This window comes from Alligator mississippiensis, chromosome 3 (assembly GCF_030867095.1).
Source record: "Alligator mississippiensis isolate rAllMis1 chromosome 3, rAllMis1, whole genome shotgun sequence".
NCBI classification, from domain to species: Eukaryota; Metazoa; Chordata; order Crocodylia; family Alligatoridae; genus Alligator; species Alligator mississippiensis.
This window is the reverse complement of record NC_081826.1, coordinates 290,067,103-290,085,261: the sequence shown is the minus strand read 5'-3', so window position 1 is coordinate 290,085,261 and position 18,159 is coordinate 290,067,103. Positions and strand designations below refer to the sequence as shown.

Below are 18,159 nucleotides of genomic sequence, written 5' to 3'. Positions count from 1 at the left end.
TGCATGCCAAAACATCACTGAGGCAGCCCATCAATTATTCCGTAAACACATGTATAGATTAGGTAGAGAGAGGCAGGGAAACATTTTCAAGCTCATTAGACAGCCCCAGGTTTCACAAAAGGAAAAAGCCTTCGGATGCAGCAAACTGAAAGTCAAAACAGAGAATTAAGGTTTATACCTGATATCAAGCTCTGGAGCGTGAAGCAATAATAACAGTGCTGGATAACAGGAGAAGTAAATTGTGTAGAAATGCAACTCTGGTCAGACAAGGAATCTGCAGATGCACCATGCACAGCCTACCTAGACTTGGCTCACCACTTAATGAGAAGAGATTCAAAAGAGCCAGTGGTCTCTTAATAAACCAGGTTTGGGAAAGAAAGTGCAGCCTGCCTTTACATACTGCCACGTGAGACTATTAGCATTCCCTCAGAGCCAGTTTCTGCCATTTGAGGACCTCTGCCGAGGGCCCTATGATCACAGGCTAGATAAGTACTTCTGCCTTTGCAGGGAAACACCCGAGATCTCTTGGAGAAGTGGGCTTGATATCATCCCTGTGTATTTTACCCTAAGTCAGCCCTTCAGAATAACCAACTTTTCCCCATTTACGACCACTCGTGATATCACATGGCTTTTGTGAACAAATGCATGTTAATTCATGCAAAGTCATACATTCAATTACATAGAAAATTACCATGAATTAGTATGCAATTGGTCAATTAGATTCATTTTTGCATGCCGCGCTTAAAAATCAGCCCCATGATTCACACAGAGGGATTCTTTTATTAAGATAAATGCTTTGATTAAAGAATTGTTCCTAGGTTCTGGTGACCAGGCATTAAGTCCTGACTCCATCTGTAATAAAGGTACGTATAATCGATTTGCCTCCCTTGTGGAGGTGTCAAACTCATAGATGCTTAGAAGCTAGGGGCATAATTGACCATCCTGATTTTCTAGTCTAATGACCCAGTGAATTTCAGCTAGTGCTTCCTACATCAAGCCCATATAGTCTTTTAAAGAGACTTGTCTTGAGCAAGATTTTAGTCTTGATCCAAGATGTGGGAGAATCCATCGTGTTCCTGTATTACTATTCTGGCAGGCCTTATGGATGTTTGCAAAGGGCTTCGAAACATTCAACTGAATAGCTCTAAAAAAGCAAAACCCTATTATTAGTACTTGTTTGCGAGACATGCATTGAGTTCTGAATTAGTGTCCAACATGGAAGATCTGCCACCATCAAACATGGAGAAGGCAGACCCTTACCATTTTAACTTCTGTTCTCACTTGCCCTCTCTTTTTAGCCCAATTCTACAGGCCTTAGCAAATGAACTCCTGCTGACTTCATTGAGGCAGGAGTGGGGCATGCCACCCACCACAACGTGGACTGGACTATGTCAAGGCACAAGGAGGACCTTTACAAGCCCACAAAGAGATGGAGGAACTCAAGTGTCCCTAAGTGCCAGGGGGCAAGGTACAACTCTATTGCAATATTTCTACTAGACCTTAAACATCACTGAGGCGTTGTCCAAAGGTTGGGAGAACCAGCCTCTTGGAAGTGGGGCAAGTAGTAACTCTCCATTACAGCACACTCCCCCCTCCTCATGCAATTGGAAACTGGCCTCCAAGTCACTGCACCTCCTATGTGCTATGATCTCTCCTTGAGAAAGGCAATATCCAGCTGTTGGATGGCCCCAACAAGAGCTTAGAGAGACGCCCCATCCTCATGGGAGTTCCTAATTCCCTCTGGATAGCAGGACATCAGTGGGTTGAAGCAACCGGAGCCCCTATCATTTCCAAGGCCCCGCGATAGGAAACCCTATGGAGGGCCCAGGGTTAGGAAGCAACTTCCACAGAGGCAAGTTCCCACCCCATCTGGCTCATGCACAGCTGCTAGAAGAGCACGGGGAAACAACCTTGGTTTGCTGTGCCCACCCTCCACCCTACCGAGGGGGACGGGGTATATTGCTCAGGGAAGGCTGGAATCCAGCGTGGGCCATTTTTCTATTTTGGAGAAAGACAGAGGGAAGGAGGGGGAGTCGGAGTAACATGTAATGACTAAGTCCCATTAACAGCAATGGCGTTGCCAAGCAACCAGGAGGCAAAGGCGAGAGACAATAGGGAAAAGGGCCAAAAAGTACAGAGGCACCAGCAGCCGTTTGAGGTGGGCGAGAAGAGGCTCATAACTGGACAGAGTTAACCCTGCGTGCTGCTGTGCCAAGGTGCTGGACGGAGAAGGTGGCAGCGTGATGCAAACAGCAGCGCACGTTTCTGCTCCGCTCCGGGACTTCCCTTCTCCTTGGGGCATTTCCTCCTCAAGGTTTCCACTGTCCGCGGAAAAGACCAGGGGTCAGCACACCATGAAACCCCAAGAACTACCCAAGCAAGAGACCGTGTATACCAAAGCCTAACGCCTTTGCCAAGCCGTCTAACATGCTGGCTCCCCGCTTGCTCCCAGCTTGCTGGGACTCCCCCAGTCTGAAGGCTGGCCCATGCTACCGAAACACAAACGGCACCCATGTTTTGAGAGGAGGGCAAACAGAGCAGCCCACAGCTCTTCCCAACCTGCAAACGTGGGTCTGGCAGAGGCCCTTCTGGAAGACCCCCCAGGACTTCGGGAAGAGAGAGATTATAGACAGTAGGCAGCTCTCCGAGCTCTTGCGCGTCCCCCCAGCCAGAACGATTGCATTGTGGCTCTCCACTATACATGGGAATGTGAAGGCCAGTGAAGACAAAGGAAGCAAGTTTTACCTTTTAAACTAAACCGCCCTTGCTAAAAACAGAATAAGCCTGGAAAGCAAGCATCCTGCTTAACAAACATGAAGGACATCCTCCTTTAGAAAGCAGGCAAGCACCAGAGGGGTTAACAGAAGTACTATCTCCCGATATTCCCACCAGCAGTAACTCCCCACCCTCCATCCTCCACCTCGCCCTGAGCTCCTTTTATCTGGTAACCATGGGCAGGACAATGGGCAGCAAAAATGGAAAGTTACAGCAGATTTCCCCTCGAATGCTAAGCCAATTCTTGCCAAAAAATGCAACAGAGGAAACTAGCTCAAGACTAGGAGGTTACTTTAATTTCCTCCTCTGCTTTTTTTCCCCCCCTTTTTATTATTATTGTTTTTTAACTTCTCTTTTTGCCTTTGGGCTATGGCTCCCAGGAGCAAACCTTTCATCCAAGCTGCCTAGTGAAATCCAAGGAAAGCTCTGTGCTGACGTATGGCTTTGGCATGGCTCGTAACATTTTGTGGCTCTCCATCAAACGGGGCTCCTAAAGAAAGGAAGTACTAACTGTTGTTTCCGCATCACTCTCTATCCGCTATTTGAAAGGAGGAGAAGGCCCCCCAAAACCAGCCAGTAGTTCAGCATGGATGCGTCAAGAAAACACACACACCAAAGCGCTATTTAAGAGTCTTTCTAGCTTTACAGTAACGTGGCCAGGGGAAGTGGTCACAATTTGATAACAGCCATCAACATTATGCTAACTGCCGTTGGTCTGACTTAAGGAAATAAATCTGCCCAACACCATCAATTAAGAGATAACAATATCCACTTCCTTAAGGTTTCAGATGCCGTGCAGGGGGGGTTTATGATTAGCAAGTGCCACAATGCTCACATCTAAAGTGGAGGTTAGTTGCCCTTGGCTTTGCCGAGATGTTTCTGCCATGTTCCAGTGGCCAGGTTTTCACTAGAGCTCAGCTCCCATTCATCCCCACTCTTAGCAGCTAGGTTTTGAATAAAGGTAGCATGTTGGGTGTCAGGATCTCCAAAAACCTGGATATAAAGTGTCCAGGGGTGTTGCTGTGTGATGAGTATCCTGGGAAGATCTACCTCTGACTATAATGCCTAACAAGTGTGAAAGTGGCCCCCACGAACATTTGGGTCTGATTTTCAGAACAGCCTCAGCACAGGCTCCCTGTATTTCAGGCACAACTCTGACCCACAAATTCCTGTTCATTGATTGAATGAATGATCCCCAATTAACTGCCCTCATTAACTGCCTCCCTAATTAATTGCCAGCACAAATCACAGCACATAGGAGATACACCTACAGCTGGTGTAAATCAGCAAAGCTTTACTGATGTCAGCCAAGCTCCCCTGCTCTATGCCGGCTGAGGAGCTGGCCCTATATGTTTAACAACCTGATTACATCCTACAACTGAGCAACAAAGGCCTTATTCCTAGACTCTCATCCAGGAGGAAGCCCCAGTAAAGACAGCAAGGCTCTGTCAAGGTAACTAATATCTGCCCACGCAGATCGGTATGGTACAAGGGCCTGCATGCATAAAGGCCGTTATTTTTCTCCCGGTTATAACTGTGCCATTCTTGCAAAAAGAACAAAGGGACTGGGTGGGGAGGGAGAAAATGCAAGACAGTGTCCGTTCCTGCCTCCCTTGCTTGAAGTTCCTGCCTAATTCACTGGACGTTTGTCATGAAGAGGAACGGCAGCAGCACGCCGAGGGGTTCTGAGGAAACTCCAGATTGAACGCAAGGGGTGGGCTGGTCTCTTATTTGATTTTAAAGTAGAGCCTTTCTTGAGGTTAGAAAGAGTTTAGCGTGCCATTGGCCAAGCCTCTCTTTCGCCCAAATGGACGACGAGTGGAAAATATTCTGCAGAAGTTTGCAGTTATAGTTTTCCTACTGCTGCTTGCAAGAGGGGCTGCGTGTCTGCAGGGCGGTGGATTAAACGTATGTCCAAAGGGAAGCTAGGTACAGGTACATGGTTTTCAAGCACGCGGAGAGTCAGAAAGCAGTTGTTCTTCAGTTAATTTTTTTTTTCAGACCAGTAGGCAAGAAGCAAATGTGCTCCCAACTTTTCTGAGGGGCATCAGTTCTACATGGCTGCACCACTGTCGGGGAGACCTTCCAGGTGCGTGCTGGCACAAGCTCTGCACCCTCAAATGAACAAGAGTGAGAGAAAGGAAGCAGTATTATTTCCAGTGTACAGCTAGGGAACTCAGGCCCACATTGATTAAGGGTGGCAAGCGTCTATTCTGGACTCTTTTAAGACACATTTCGTCGCCTATCTTGCTGGGATCCTTTGACCCCACCTGAGTTCCTGCCCCTGGGGCAGGGGCTGGCCTCGATGATCTCCCAAGGTCCCTTCTAGCCCTAATGCCTATGAACTCTAAATGCCTAGGTGACTTGGGAGTCTCAGAGATACTTTTGAAAACATCACCCAAAGTGGCTTGTATACAGTCACAAGACCCAGACATGCCAGACAGAGACAAGAGCCAACCTGAAGCTCCCGACTAAGCTTTAGCCCCATCTCTTGCAGCTAAACTCTTGGCTAGTTTCAGTATTTTTTTCTTCAAATATCTTTATTTAAAAAACTGGAAGAAGTGGAGATTTTTTAGAGTGTCACTGGTGAAAATCTAGAAGAGGGGTGAAATGCTTCCTCAGCACAAGAATCCTTTAAAGATTTTTATTTCCTACATGATGTATAATTTGTGGGGAGGGATGGAAGTGAAAGGGCTGTGGTGAGTGGTTTGCATATGACTTCCCTCCTCCAATGGCCTAAATGCTTTGTTTGGCTTGGAATCTTAGCCTGCATGGCTGATAATTGTTGCTAATTATTATCTATGATTTCCCCAGCTTCCAAAGTATTTCTTTCCACAGCACCAGGCTTCATTCAAAGCCGACTGGAGCCAATAGGTTTTGAAACAACCTCGTGTACAATGCCCGAAGAAGGCCCGATTCTGGAATCCATGAACAAGCCATATAGAGACAATCATTTACTTACACACGGTATGTTTGCAAGAGATAACTATAATATTAGATAAAAAGCATAGTTGAAGAGAATGGAAACAAGGATGGATGAGGGTTATACACAAAAAATGTACAACTTCTAAACAGGAGTTGTTTAAATACTAACCTCATAAAGCACAGGCATTTTTTCTTGTTAAAAGCCTAAGAAATTAAATGCAAAAAACTGCATGAATGCACTGCTATGTATACATAGGCAGACAAGGTTCCTTGGGTGAATTTGATATCTTTTATTAGACCAACCCAAATGATTGGAGAATAGTTATTAAGCAAGCTTTCAGGTTCAAAAACCCTTCGTCAGGCTAATACTATGTATGTATACTATGCTATGTATACATATATTTTATATAATATACACACAGAAATACATAAAATGTGTGTGTGCATGCAGAATTCAGGATTCGCATGCATGCATGTGCGTGTGTATGTATATTTGATTTTTTTTTTTATGGTGGATGTTTGTATTATTTTCCAGCTTATATAGACACATGCATGTATGTGTATACACAAAGACCTGGAAACAATTAATAAATTAATTGTTAATTAAATTAATTAATTAAAAAGTCAAGATTGTGCTGGCATTTTCTTTTTTAATATAGGCAGTTAAATGTTTTGAAGTTCTGTCTAAAATAAATGACTTATAAAAGAAAATATGTGTTACCGCAGGCTAGAGTTTTGACAGGTCATTGTTACTGGTCGTTTTAAAGTTGCAATTTAAACAAGTGTATTTACACAAATCCATATATCTTTGCTTGTGTCCATTTGTACACGCACACACACTCCTGGGTGTAGCTATGTGTTCATGCAGGCGCATATACATAGTTACAACATACAATCTGATAGCTGAGATCTAAGCTATGAATATATATCATCACTAGCATTCATTTATATGCATGTTATGGCCCCATAGTTTCAAATATGGTAATAAAAAAAAAATCTCTGTGGAAACAGAATGACTTATTGTTCGTTCTTCATTTTAAATTCCAAATTTTGGCTCTGTACTTTTCAATGCATCCCCCAAGTGTCTGCCTGAAAAAAAATCATTTAAAAATATAAAAGATAAGTCTGAGTTACAAGAAAGCAACAAAACTGGTTACCAGTGAAGCCATGTCCATAATACAGACTGAGAGCACAGCTGCGCTGGTCAGGGACAAAAGAGCTATAACCATTGATCACATTGCCTATGCTGGAAAAAAACAGTTGGGCAGACACTTTTATACCACGCCTCCAGTATAGCTTGTTTTGCTAGTAGGCCAATACCTTAGCTATGCTGCATCTGAGCACGCTAGCATCACTGCATCTCCGCTCACAGCAACTTAGCAGTATACCCGTGTAGCCGTCCTATGTAAGCATGGCCAGCTGGAAATCAATGGCTCTGTTCAGGAGAAAAGGGTGAGCAGGATTTATCCCTTTGAGTTTTACATCCCTACAACTTAAACAATAACTGCTATTTTTTTTTTTAATGGCCCTGATAGAAGACAGAGGCCGGATTTCAGCCCAAAGAGAAATTCTGCCATCAAGTTATAAACCTCTGAAAATAGGGATTTATAATGGAAACGCTGACAGGTCTCAATTGTAGCGCTGCTGGCAAACGGCACTGCAGTAATAATGCCGGCTGCAAATCCCTGCTGAGCAACTTAAGTGACTATCATCAGTCATGTTTCTCTTCTCCTTGATTTAATTGACAATCAGAATGCTTAAAAGTGACAACGAATATCCAGAATGTTTTCTCTCACATCCTTCTTGGTGTCACAGTGATTGACTTCTGGAAGCCAAGAGAGGAAACTTAATCCTGGAACTATAAACAGTCACAGACTTCAGTGACTCAGGCACTTTGGGACTCTAACCTCAAGCTCATTTATGATCTACTTGAGGTTACTGTGTTCCTGCCCACCCTTTTTTATTTTTACTTTGGGGTTTTCATTTTAATCTTGCCTTTATTATAGAGCCAGCCCATGTTTAAAAAAAACCCCAAAACAATCTTCCTTTTGCTGAACTTTGTCAGATCCACAGCTGTTTTACCTTCCTGCTTTGGAGCTTGCAGGAGGCTGATAGAGTCCCTAGTAATATGGTCCAACTTGCCTTTGACTCTTTGCAGCTGTTATAACGTGTGGGGGGAAGTAACAGCTCACTTGCAGGATTAATGCACAGCTTGGATCTGAAATCAGGATACGGTAACTTGGATTTAGAGAGCACCTGTTATTGCCAAAAGGCCTCAAAGTACTCCACAGGTGGTGATCTGTCAACCATCATTCCCGCAACCATTTCTAGAGCAGAATGATTCTGGGCTAAGTACACACAGTCAAACAGCCCGAGGCAAAAATTGATTCAATCTTCATAGGTTAGTCTGAACTACGTAGACTGAACCAATAAGCAAGTGAACAGACATTCACTTTTGATTCCAGAAATGCAGCCACATCCCTGCCATGGCCCAGGCCAAATGCCAGCGGTGCTAGAGCATGCACCTTCCTCCTCGGCTGGAGCAGGCAGCATGGGCCAAAGCTAGCCCACCTAACCTGAGAGGGGAGGTGCAAAACATCCTGGCATGCTGGGGGACTGAGAGTCAAACTTGAATCTGGAGAAGATCTGGGACAGAAGTTCACTAAACCAATTTCACCTAAATCAGTTAAGTCTGATGCTACATCCTTTATCTTAAACCAGTTTTGTCCATTTTTTAAATTGGTTTATGTGCACTGAACTTCTGTTGTGTTACAGATTTGAACCCGTTTCTGATCACTCATACCAGCTTGTGTGTCATTTCTGTCCCTAACTCTCCTGTTTACCACCACCAGGAGTTATTTTTTCAAACAGGGCTATGCTTCTTTCCTCCCAACTCAAACACAACAGTAAAATAGAAATGAATGTGTTAGGTTAGAAAATAACATAGTCAAACATCCACCAAAAGGAAACTCAAATTGAGGAGCATCTATGTGACCTGAATATACTTTGTCTGGAGTATGGGACAACATACACACCCAGTCCTGCCCCCAAAAGGGTTTCTATTTATAAAGCTGCAGATCACCCTTTCATTACAGCCGTATGCAGAGGTACTGCATTTTCTACAATTATCTCGGTACCTAATGCATGTATAAAGACTAGTGTGAATACCCCTCTATTTGCTCTTCAGCCTAAGGATCAATTTGAAAGGGGAGAAAAGTCAAGGCAAAATAAGGATCATTTTAATGTTACTAAGTAAACGAAAAATTATGATCAACTCCCCTCCCTCATGGTGTAACACCTGATGCTACGGTTTCAAACTGTGCCATCTTCCCTTTTGCAAGAAGTGACCAGACCAGACAGGTAATGAAAATTAAAGAGGCTGTGACTGTGCCAGATCTTACAAGCTAGGCAGAAGTAAATCTAGTCAGCAATGAATGGGGTAAGCCCTAGATCTGCAGGAAGTAGCAAGGAGAATGTAGTAGGCACCACTTTTCCCTTATGAGTCAGGACCATATAATACTTCACTTTGTACAATACCGTTTATCCAAGAATCCCAAAGGGCCAATGCCCTTACAGGGGTTGCTATGTCAGTGGAGATGCCAACTTCCAGATGAGCCATAAAACCAATGCTCTTGCCCATTTGTGAACAATAAAGGATCCCTCAATATTTTTCACAGGCTGTGGATAGCAATGAGTGTCCTGGCCAGATTCCAGCACACCTAATCACATTTGTTGGACTATTTTCTTCCAGCAATTCCAAATGGACACCGTTATACTTTTACTCCTGGACAATAGCATAGTTTTGTGGTTAATTAGCTGCTGCTTTCTCCCCCAAGGAGAGCTGCAGTTCATCCCCGGGAGCAGCATTTTATATACTTGTGAAGATTTATAAAGCACACAGGCATCACTTCTGATGAAAGGTCTTGCACAAGAGTAAGATCTTCAACCTGCTGCTCTTAAGAATGCCGTTTTATTATTGTTCATATTGCAAGAGCTCCTTCCTGGACCAGCCAGTAGAAGCCACACCGCCAGGCACAGTACCGATGTATAGTAAGAGACAGTCCCTCCTCTGAACAACTTGCAATAGAAATAGAAAAGAGAAACACACCGGTAGGGTTATCTCCATTTGAGAGCTTGAGGCGTAGTGAGATTATGTGATTTGCCCAATATCACAGAGGAAGGCTGTGGCAGAAGCAGGCATTGAACCCAGGTCTCTCATGAGTCCTGGTCTGAAGCTCTAAGCCCAAAGCAATTCTGTCACATGAGACATTGAAGGGACGCACATTTTAGGCAGAAAGAGAACTGCAAGTTGCACAAAACCACCAAGTCCTTTTCATACGGGGACATTTGGATGGGCTTAACACACAATGATTCGTGCATCACGATAACACCAGTGTAACGTAACTCAGCATCAACCCCCAGCTCTGCAAATCCATTCTCTAATAAAGAGACTGAGGCTTAGCTTAAGACAGCAGCTCTACACGGGAAAGAAAGAGCCTCCCTTGTGCTCTACACATGACACACGGCTGTTACAGACTTGCCTCTATCAGTCCATACCACTTTTTCTTTGTCGGGTTGTGGACTTCAAGGTACTGGAGGAGTTTGACCAACACAGAGCAGTTCTCCTCCTCAAGAGGCTGTCAGAACAGCCTGGTTTCATATATGTGCAACCTGACCCTTCCAGGTGCTAAGCACCTCATTTAGTTTCCCTCATAGAGTTGTATTTCTTTGATAAAAAAAAAAAAACATTTAGGACCCAATCCTGCTCTCTGAGTTTTCTCACCAACTTTAGACCTCAGCTCCAAATCTCCTCCATGCCAGGCTGAGCAGTTCATTTCATTTTGCTCTTCGAGATCTTCATTTGCAACCAAGATCCTTTTGTAGCTACCCCTTTCACTCTGATGGGATCCCTCAGAGGAAACAGGCAACTTAGCAAGTATGGGACTTCTCCCATATATTCTTCCCTACAAAAAATGCAAGCATGTTTTCTTTAAGGCCAAAAGACTGCTAAATAAATCTTGTGAAATCTTCCTCAAATAAATGAGACAAATGGAGGTCGAATTAATTTGATCAGCTGAAGCCATTTAAAGAATGGTTAGTGCCCTTTCTTAAGGTATGCCACAATGCAATGAAAAAAATAATCCCTTTTCACTAGTAAAAGGAGCGGCACGCAACTTCCAGAGCTTAAAATATATTTGATGACACACCCTTCCCTCTAAACACACCTGCCACTTTCCCCCCCGCCCCCTCCCCACATCCTCTCTGGATATGCCAAACTTCATTCATTATCCAACCGAAATATTTCCTTTTTTATTCTAATATTTCCTGTATGGAGCCTCCCCTCTTTCATAGCCTGGGCCTGTGGCCATCTGGGAGGTGGGGTGGGGGAAGGAAGCCTCAAAGCTTTTCAAACACAATAAAACTATATCACATTTGATAAAACAAATGCAAGCAAACAGGAGATATACCTGAAAGAATAGATTCAGGGACCTCACCAGGGGAGGCTCAGAGATGCTTGTCAACGGTCTGAAGTTCTTCATTCATGCTTATGAGAATAGGGCAAAACCTCCTTACTGAGAAGGGTCTTGTGATACCGAAGCCTGTCTCAACCACAAAAACTATGCCCAGTTTTGCCAAAGCATCCCTGAATGGCGACAGGCAAGTCTAAGGCTCTCAAGAAGGGGTGTCAAAAGTCAGGTTCCTAAATCTATATTTAAACACCTAAGCATAAGTGGCCTCATTTTTAACAGTACTCAGCATTTTGGGTTGAAAGTAGGAACCATCAACTGTTCAGCCCTTGCAAAGTATAGACCACTTACATATAGGCACCTAACTCCACACTTAGGTACCTGGTTTTGAAAGTCTTTGTGCTTGATCCTGTGGCATGGAGCATCTCACAAAGTCAAGCTTTACACACACACACACACACACACACACACACACCCCTGCACTTTGATTTTCCCTCTTGTAAAACAGTTAGTACTTGACAGTGCCATTATAAGGCGTTGCTGTTGCAGTGTTGCCAGACCCCACTATTCAAAACCAGTCATATTCCCAAAAATAATGACACTGCCTTAAAATAAAACCACACATTATACACACACACATACACACACACATCTATGTATTTTACTGAGTTCTCTTCCCTTTAATTTCTGATGTTTTAACCTTTGGGACACACTGAAGTCATATGGTCAAGCTTTTCTTTGCAGCCAGGCAAGACAAAAACTCACTTGTGTAAGAAATGGAAGCAGAAAGTTTTATATATTCACATGACTCCAGGAGCTCAGGGTTTTGGAGAAAAAAAATAAGGTACTGCTAGATGCATGATAAAATTGAGAGAGCTGGCAATGCTGCTAATAGTTCAAAGTGCTTCAGGCTTCTCAGCTAGAAAGCACAATAGAAGTAACAAAGCACTGCCATACAGAGTCCGGCTCCTGTTGTCCAAAAGCTTACAAATTCCCCCTGACATCAGGGAGCATAGCATGCATACTCCTCTTTTGTTAGGAAGGTCTATGGGACTTGGTTTGAAGTAAATCAATGAAAAAATAGAAATGAAATCATGCAAGTGTCACCTCCACTATTCCAAAACACCCGTAACGGTCCATAATCCTATAACCTTCCAGACCCAACGAGCAGAGGCTTTTCCATGTTTTCCCTACCCAAAAGAGCAGCTTGAGAAGGCACATAAGCTATTGCTTTTCACCAGAAAGGTAAAACACCCACATCGAATCAATAGGGAATCTTTCCATGGATTTCAATAGGTTTTGGATCAGGTCCTTGAAAGAACTTTGCTTGCTTCCTGGAGATTCTTGTTTTTAATCAGGAACCCCTTTCGCATGCAGATTGCAGCATAAATCTGTGGACCCCAGATCTTTTATATTCATTTATTAAAGGCTCACCATATCTGGGTGAGCTAGGGCTCTGCTTGCTTTATTCTTTTTATTAGCACTATTGTTACATGAAAGTGAAATGGTTTTGATTATGTATTTGTGTGGCAATAGCAACTCAGAACATCCCCATCAGTGAGCAGGACCCCATGTGTGAGCACTGTATAGACAAAGAGACAGCGGAAGGTACTTCCAATTGAATGCACCTGTTCTCCTATACCTACTGTAACTCAAAATTGTCCAACAAGGGCGGCAGAGAAAACCTGAAGAATTTCTGGCAGTAACAGGGGACGTGCCAGCCAACGGTTTTGAAGCCATATGCCTCTAAAACCATGTCAAGGCACCACATTTCTAGCAGCCTGATTTTCAAAGGTGCATACGCCTCCCATTCCAATGGCTTCCTGAGGAGCCAGGTGCATTTAGCACCCATGCAAAGAAATCAGACTTTCTTTCGAAGCCTGGATGCATTAGGTAACCTAATTTTAACATCCACATGTTCCAGTGTGTGCACCCAACCTTTTCAAAATAGCTAAAAAAGATTTTTTTTCCACTTTCTCTCCTCCTTCAAACATCCTCACTTTGGATTTTAAATATTCTTTTTGTCAGCAGATTTTAGCCAAGAAATGTTAAATCTCAAAACTGATTTATTCTAATTGGAGGCAAGAAACCTTTTTTTTTTCCAGCAAGAAACTTAAGCATGGGAAGAAAGCCATGTAAGCTTTATGGTTCAGAGGAGAAACAATTCCTTGGAGAAGTCATTCTGCCTCTTCCTTATAGTGGTGTCAGTGAGATTTTTAATCGTCCAAGGGCATTAGGCACCCAACTCCCACTCAAAGCCAGTGTGGGATTTGTGCTCCTGACTCCTTCATGCTCACAAAAAAAGTTCACTCTATATGTGTACATGTATGCATGTGTGCGCCTAAATACATGCTTCAAGATACTAAATCAAAGGGTAGGAATTTAAAAAAATCTAAGTGAAAAAACTCATTATCTTGTGCATCTAAATCACTTCGATACTTTTGAAACTGTCACTTTGCCATTCCCTAACTCATTAGGGACCAAAATTACACATTAACTAGTATAAGTGATTGGCAACCAGTTCAAATCTGTAACACGACAGAAGTTCGGTGCACATAAACTGCTTTCAAAATGGCTGAAGCCGATATAAGATACGCTTAGATGGATGTAGTATCACACTTAACTGATTTAGGTGAACTTCTGCCCCAGATACCTACAGATTCAAGTTAACTCACAATGCCCCAGTATCCCAGGATGCTTTGCACCTCCCCGATAAACTCCTCCCTTGTAAGGTGGGTGGGGTAGCCTTGGTCCAAGCTGCATGCTCCAGCCAGCAAGGAGGCATGCTGTAGCAACCCCCCACTCCTGACTTCTGGCCTGGGCCACTGCAGACATGTGGCTGCATTTCCAGAACCAAAAGTGAATGTCTGGTCACTTGCTTATTGGTTCAATCTACACAGCTTAGACTAACCTGCAATAATTGAATTGCGTCAGCCTTGGGTTTTTTGATCATCTGTACTTAGCCCACGGGCCTAATTCTACAGGTAAATGAGTGTGCGTATTCACCTAACCGTCCCCTTGGATTGGGTAAAGTAACACTCCCATGAACAGAATCAGGGTTACAGTCTTACACAAGTGATAATCAAAACATGCCTCCAACCTGTTCACCTACAGCTCTTTTTCTTTCCATTTTTTTTAAGTAAAGTAACAGTAAGAGATTTACCTACTGTAGAGAAGCACAACAGTCGCTCTGATTTAGCCATCACCAAACTTCTCATTAGGCTTCGAGACAGCAGGCCTTATACAAACCCATAAAAGCCATCCTTGCTTTATGGCTTGGCAATTTTCAGTAAAGGCATGCAATATTCTGTAGCAAATACATGGCATAGGCACACAGGGCCACCAGCAGGGAAAGAGTCCCAAGCTTTGATATTGCTCGAGTGCTGCCATTCTGGAAGAAGGCTTCAATCACGAAAGCCTGAACCTTGTAAAAATACTTTCTTCTCCAACTAGTCCCATTGAAGACAGTGGCTGGCAAATTTATGCATCAAAGCTTGGTGTAAACTGTACCAGAAGCCAAGCTAGCCCTCAGACAGCAAGTCACAAAGGTGGCATAAAGCTCTTTCCCTCCCTCCTTCCCCCCACCAGTCCTGTGCTCAGCTCAGCCAGACCAGAGGAACCAGCTCTGGCTTGCTGTCTTTGCAGCCAAGTGCTAATAAGGTGACAGGAATTCACAGGAGTGCTGCAGGGAGGACAGACTAAAACCACAATCCTTAGAAGCAAGGAGCACTCTCGGTTCCTGCTGCATGAAGTTGAGGATGCACCGCTAGCAGGATCAGACCTAGACCCTGATTCCAAGTGATTACAAGGGGCTCACTAGTGCAATGAGCTGTCTTCATAATGGCACCTTGCTCTTGACTTAGGGACTCATGTAGAGCCGCAGGTCCCAATCTGTGGTACGGGTACCACCAGTAGTGTGCAGACCGCCTGTCAGTGATACGCAGATTTATTATCATTACTTTATATGACAAACATTTGCTGGTGGTACTTAAGGTTGTATCATTTTAAATTGGGGTGCGCAATCTGTTGGCGTTTGGGAACGGCTGATGTCGAGGCCAATAGCGAATCCACTGGAAAGGACAGCCATTTCAGGAGCTGCAGTGGCCGTACATATCAGGGCTGAAACTAATTCTGCTAGTTCAGAGGTGGACAAAATGCAGCCCGCAGGCCTATCCCATTCTATCTGGCCTGCGGGGCTCCTGAAAAGTTTAGAAAATTAATATTTATCTGCCCCTGGCTGCCTGTCATTAGGCCCTCAATGGCTTGCCAAAACTCAGTAAGTGGTCCTCTGCCCAAAATAATTGCCTGCCCCTGTGCTAGTTTCTGCTACACAAGGAGGGAGAGCCCTGCACGTCCACACACACAGTGCTGGGGGCCGAAATTACGGCTTTCACTATGCAACCACAGAGGGTAGAGGTGCTTCGGTGGGGTTTTTTTGTTTAATGAAAGCTGCAGTTCTCATGCATTCACCGGACTCCAGGAGGTGGGGATTTATGCAAACCAAATACCCTAAGACCCAATAAGGACTGAAAGGACCAGACCTTTTGAAGATGGTCCCCAACTGGAAAGTGGTGGTAACGCACTCCTACCCCTCAGAGGCCTTGCTAGGGATCTCTGGTGAAGAAGCAAAGCTCTGCATGCGCAAAGCACTCTTTAAGGACTACGCTTTAAAAGAGGCGCAGCCACAAGTAGCGGAAATTCGCTGTTTGGAACAGTCACATCCAGCTAATCCGCACTTTTTTTTTTACTGCACATTTCTACCGCACAGTAATGGCCGCCCCGAGGGAATCCCTGGAGGAAAAGTCTACTGTTGCTAAAATGGTAAGTTGATTCCTACCAGGAACACAGCCCCTCTCTGACCGGAGATGGGCATGAAGAAGAGATACGCTACTGTAAATCCGTGCTCAAATCTGCTTCTTTTTTTAGTGTTAGTTTTAAAAAGCCTAAATAAATAGAACGACGCTCACGTACCAAGGCCTTGAAAGAGGAGGATAAAAAAAAAAAAAAAAAAAAAAAATCAAGCAGCCCAGGCACACATTGATTCTCCTCTTTATATTTTCCTAAAGAATAGCCTAGTCGAGCTGCATTGACAGGTAGATGGTACAGCTCTGCGGAGGAGGGGGGATTGTCTGAACGTGGCTGAGACACAGAGCACAAATCTGCGCGCAGAATCTGCCCTTTTGTGTTGATTAAAAAAGAAAGTTATGTTGCTAATAAAGGGTTGTATTGTGCTATCCATTTTTAAGCTTTAATGATTTCAGTGGGGAGTTCAGCTTAAAAATCAATAGCGTAATACGACCAGTAATATTTAGAGTAAATCTGAAAAAAAAAAAATGCTGCTTCTTCAGGCTTAATAATAATGTCAGATGCAAGAGATGAATATTTCTCTGTATACAGTGAAGGGGGGGGCGAGGGGGGAACACAACTGCCCCTGCTTTGCTGGGAGCAGAGGGGAGCTCCCTCAGGCAATCACAAGCTCCCCCTCCTCTTTGGCTGACGCAGTGAGGGCTCCCCCTCCTGTTTCAGCCTGCGTCTGCACCTGGGAATTGCTGAACTGCTTTGCAGAAGACAGGCCCCTTTAGGAGGAGCAGTGAAAATTGCTCCCACGATATTGCCCCCCTCCAGGAACAAGGTTAAAACAATACCTTCTCTTTCCAGGATGAGCCCAGTCTTTCCCCCACTTCACTTTTCAGCCCATCCTTCCTACTTCTTAGAAATCTACTGTCTACTTGGCAAAGTCACAGCAGGGCCACAGTGTGCTAGGTGCTGTACAAATGCATAGTATGCAAAGACAAGATAAATGTCCAAATGCCTCTTAAAGGAGTCCAGAGTACGTGCTCGCACCACCTCCACCAGCAGTTTGTTCCAGGCCTTGGGGGCTCGGACAGTAAAGAAGTTTTTCCTTATGTCCAGCCTGAAATGGTCTTGGAGGATTTTGTGACTGTTTGACCTTGTCATCCCATGGAGTGCTCTGGTGAACAGGCCTTCCCCCAGATCCTGATGCACACCCCTGATGTACTTACAGGTAGCCACCAGGTCCCCCCTGAGCCTGCGCTTTTCCAGGGTGAAGAGTCCCATAGCTCTCAACCTCTCATCATAAGGCCTGTTTTCCTGCTCTCTGATAATGAGCGTCTCCTCTGCACTCTCTCAAACTTCTCCACATTTTCATGAATTGCATGCAGCTGCATCCACTCCCAAATCACTTAACCCCTTGTAGACTACTTCCACACTCCACAAATCACCCTCCCATAACTCTGGGGCTCAAGAATATTATCTTCTAGATGGCAGTCTGACAACAAGCAGCCTTCACCTCCTGGAAGATTTCAGTGGATCCTCTGGTGTGCAGGACTTAGGAAAACTGAATGGAAAGCAGCTATGGCACTGCTCACCAGCCACACAACGTTGTTCAGCTCCAGCTGGGACTTTCTGGAACCACCTGGGTGGAATCCCATGAACGCCTCCAGACGTTCCCCTTAAACAGAGCTCATTCTTCCCTGTGCTTCCCAAATGAGATCCATCACGTCTGCCTCCCTTCCGCCCACAGAAGCAAGTGGAAGCATGTCCTGAGTTGACCTGAAATTCTGTCTTTCCAGGAAAATAAACCTTGGGTCCCACCCAGTTCCCACGGAAGTGGAAGGGTGTCACGCAGTGGGGCTCATGGAGAACAGGAGTGGATCCCTAAGCTAGCAAGGGAGTGTGTAGAAATAGTGCTGAGAAGATGGGAGGGGGAAAAGAGTTGCAATAACTCATGGCAGCGATCTGTCCCAAAGGCACCTCCTCAGAAACACAAGATTGGAAGTTATAATGTGGAAAGACGGTGCCATTTAGGGGTGGTGGAAAAACTAGGATTTGAGTTACAGGAAGTGCTGGAGCAGCCCATCTTAGCGGATAGAGATTTCATTTTTTTATTATATTTGCTTCCATGTAAGAGCTGCCACATGAACGAGCGCTTCCAGTAGCTTAATTAAAATTGGACCTTAGAAAAAGCAGT

General features: G+C 44.4%; 1 protein-coding gene across 2 annotated transcripts in view; it reads right to left on the bottom strand.

Moving 5' to 3' along the window:
• The window catches only part of ZBTB7C (zinc finger and BTB domain containing 7C), a 261,260-nt gene that overhangs the window by 241,021 nt on the left and 2,080 nt on the right, over nt 1-18,159 (bottom strand). The gene's annotated exons all lie outside the window — the stretch shown is intronic.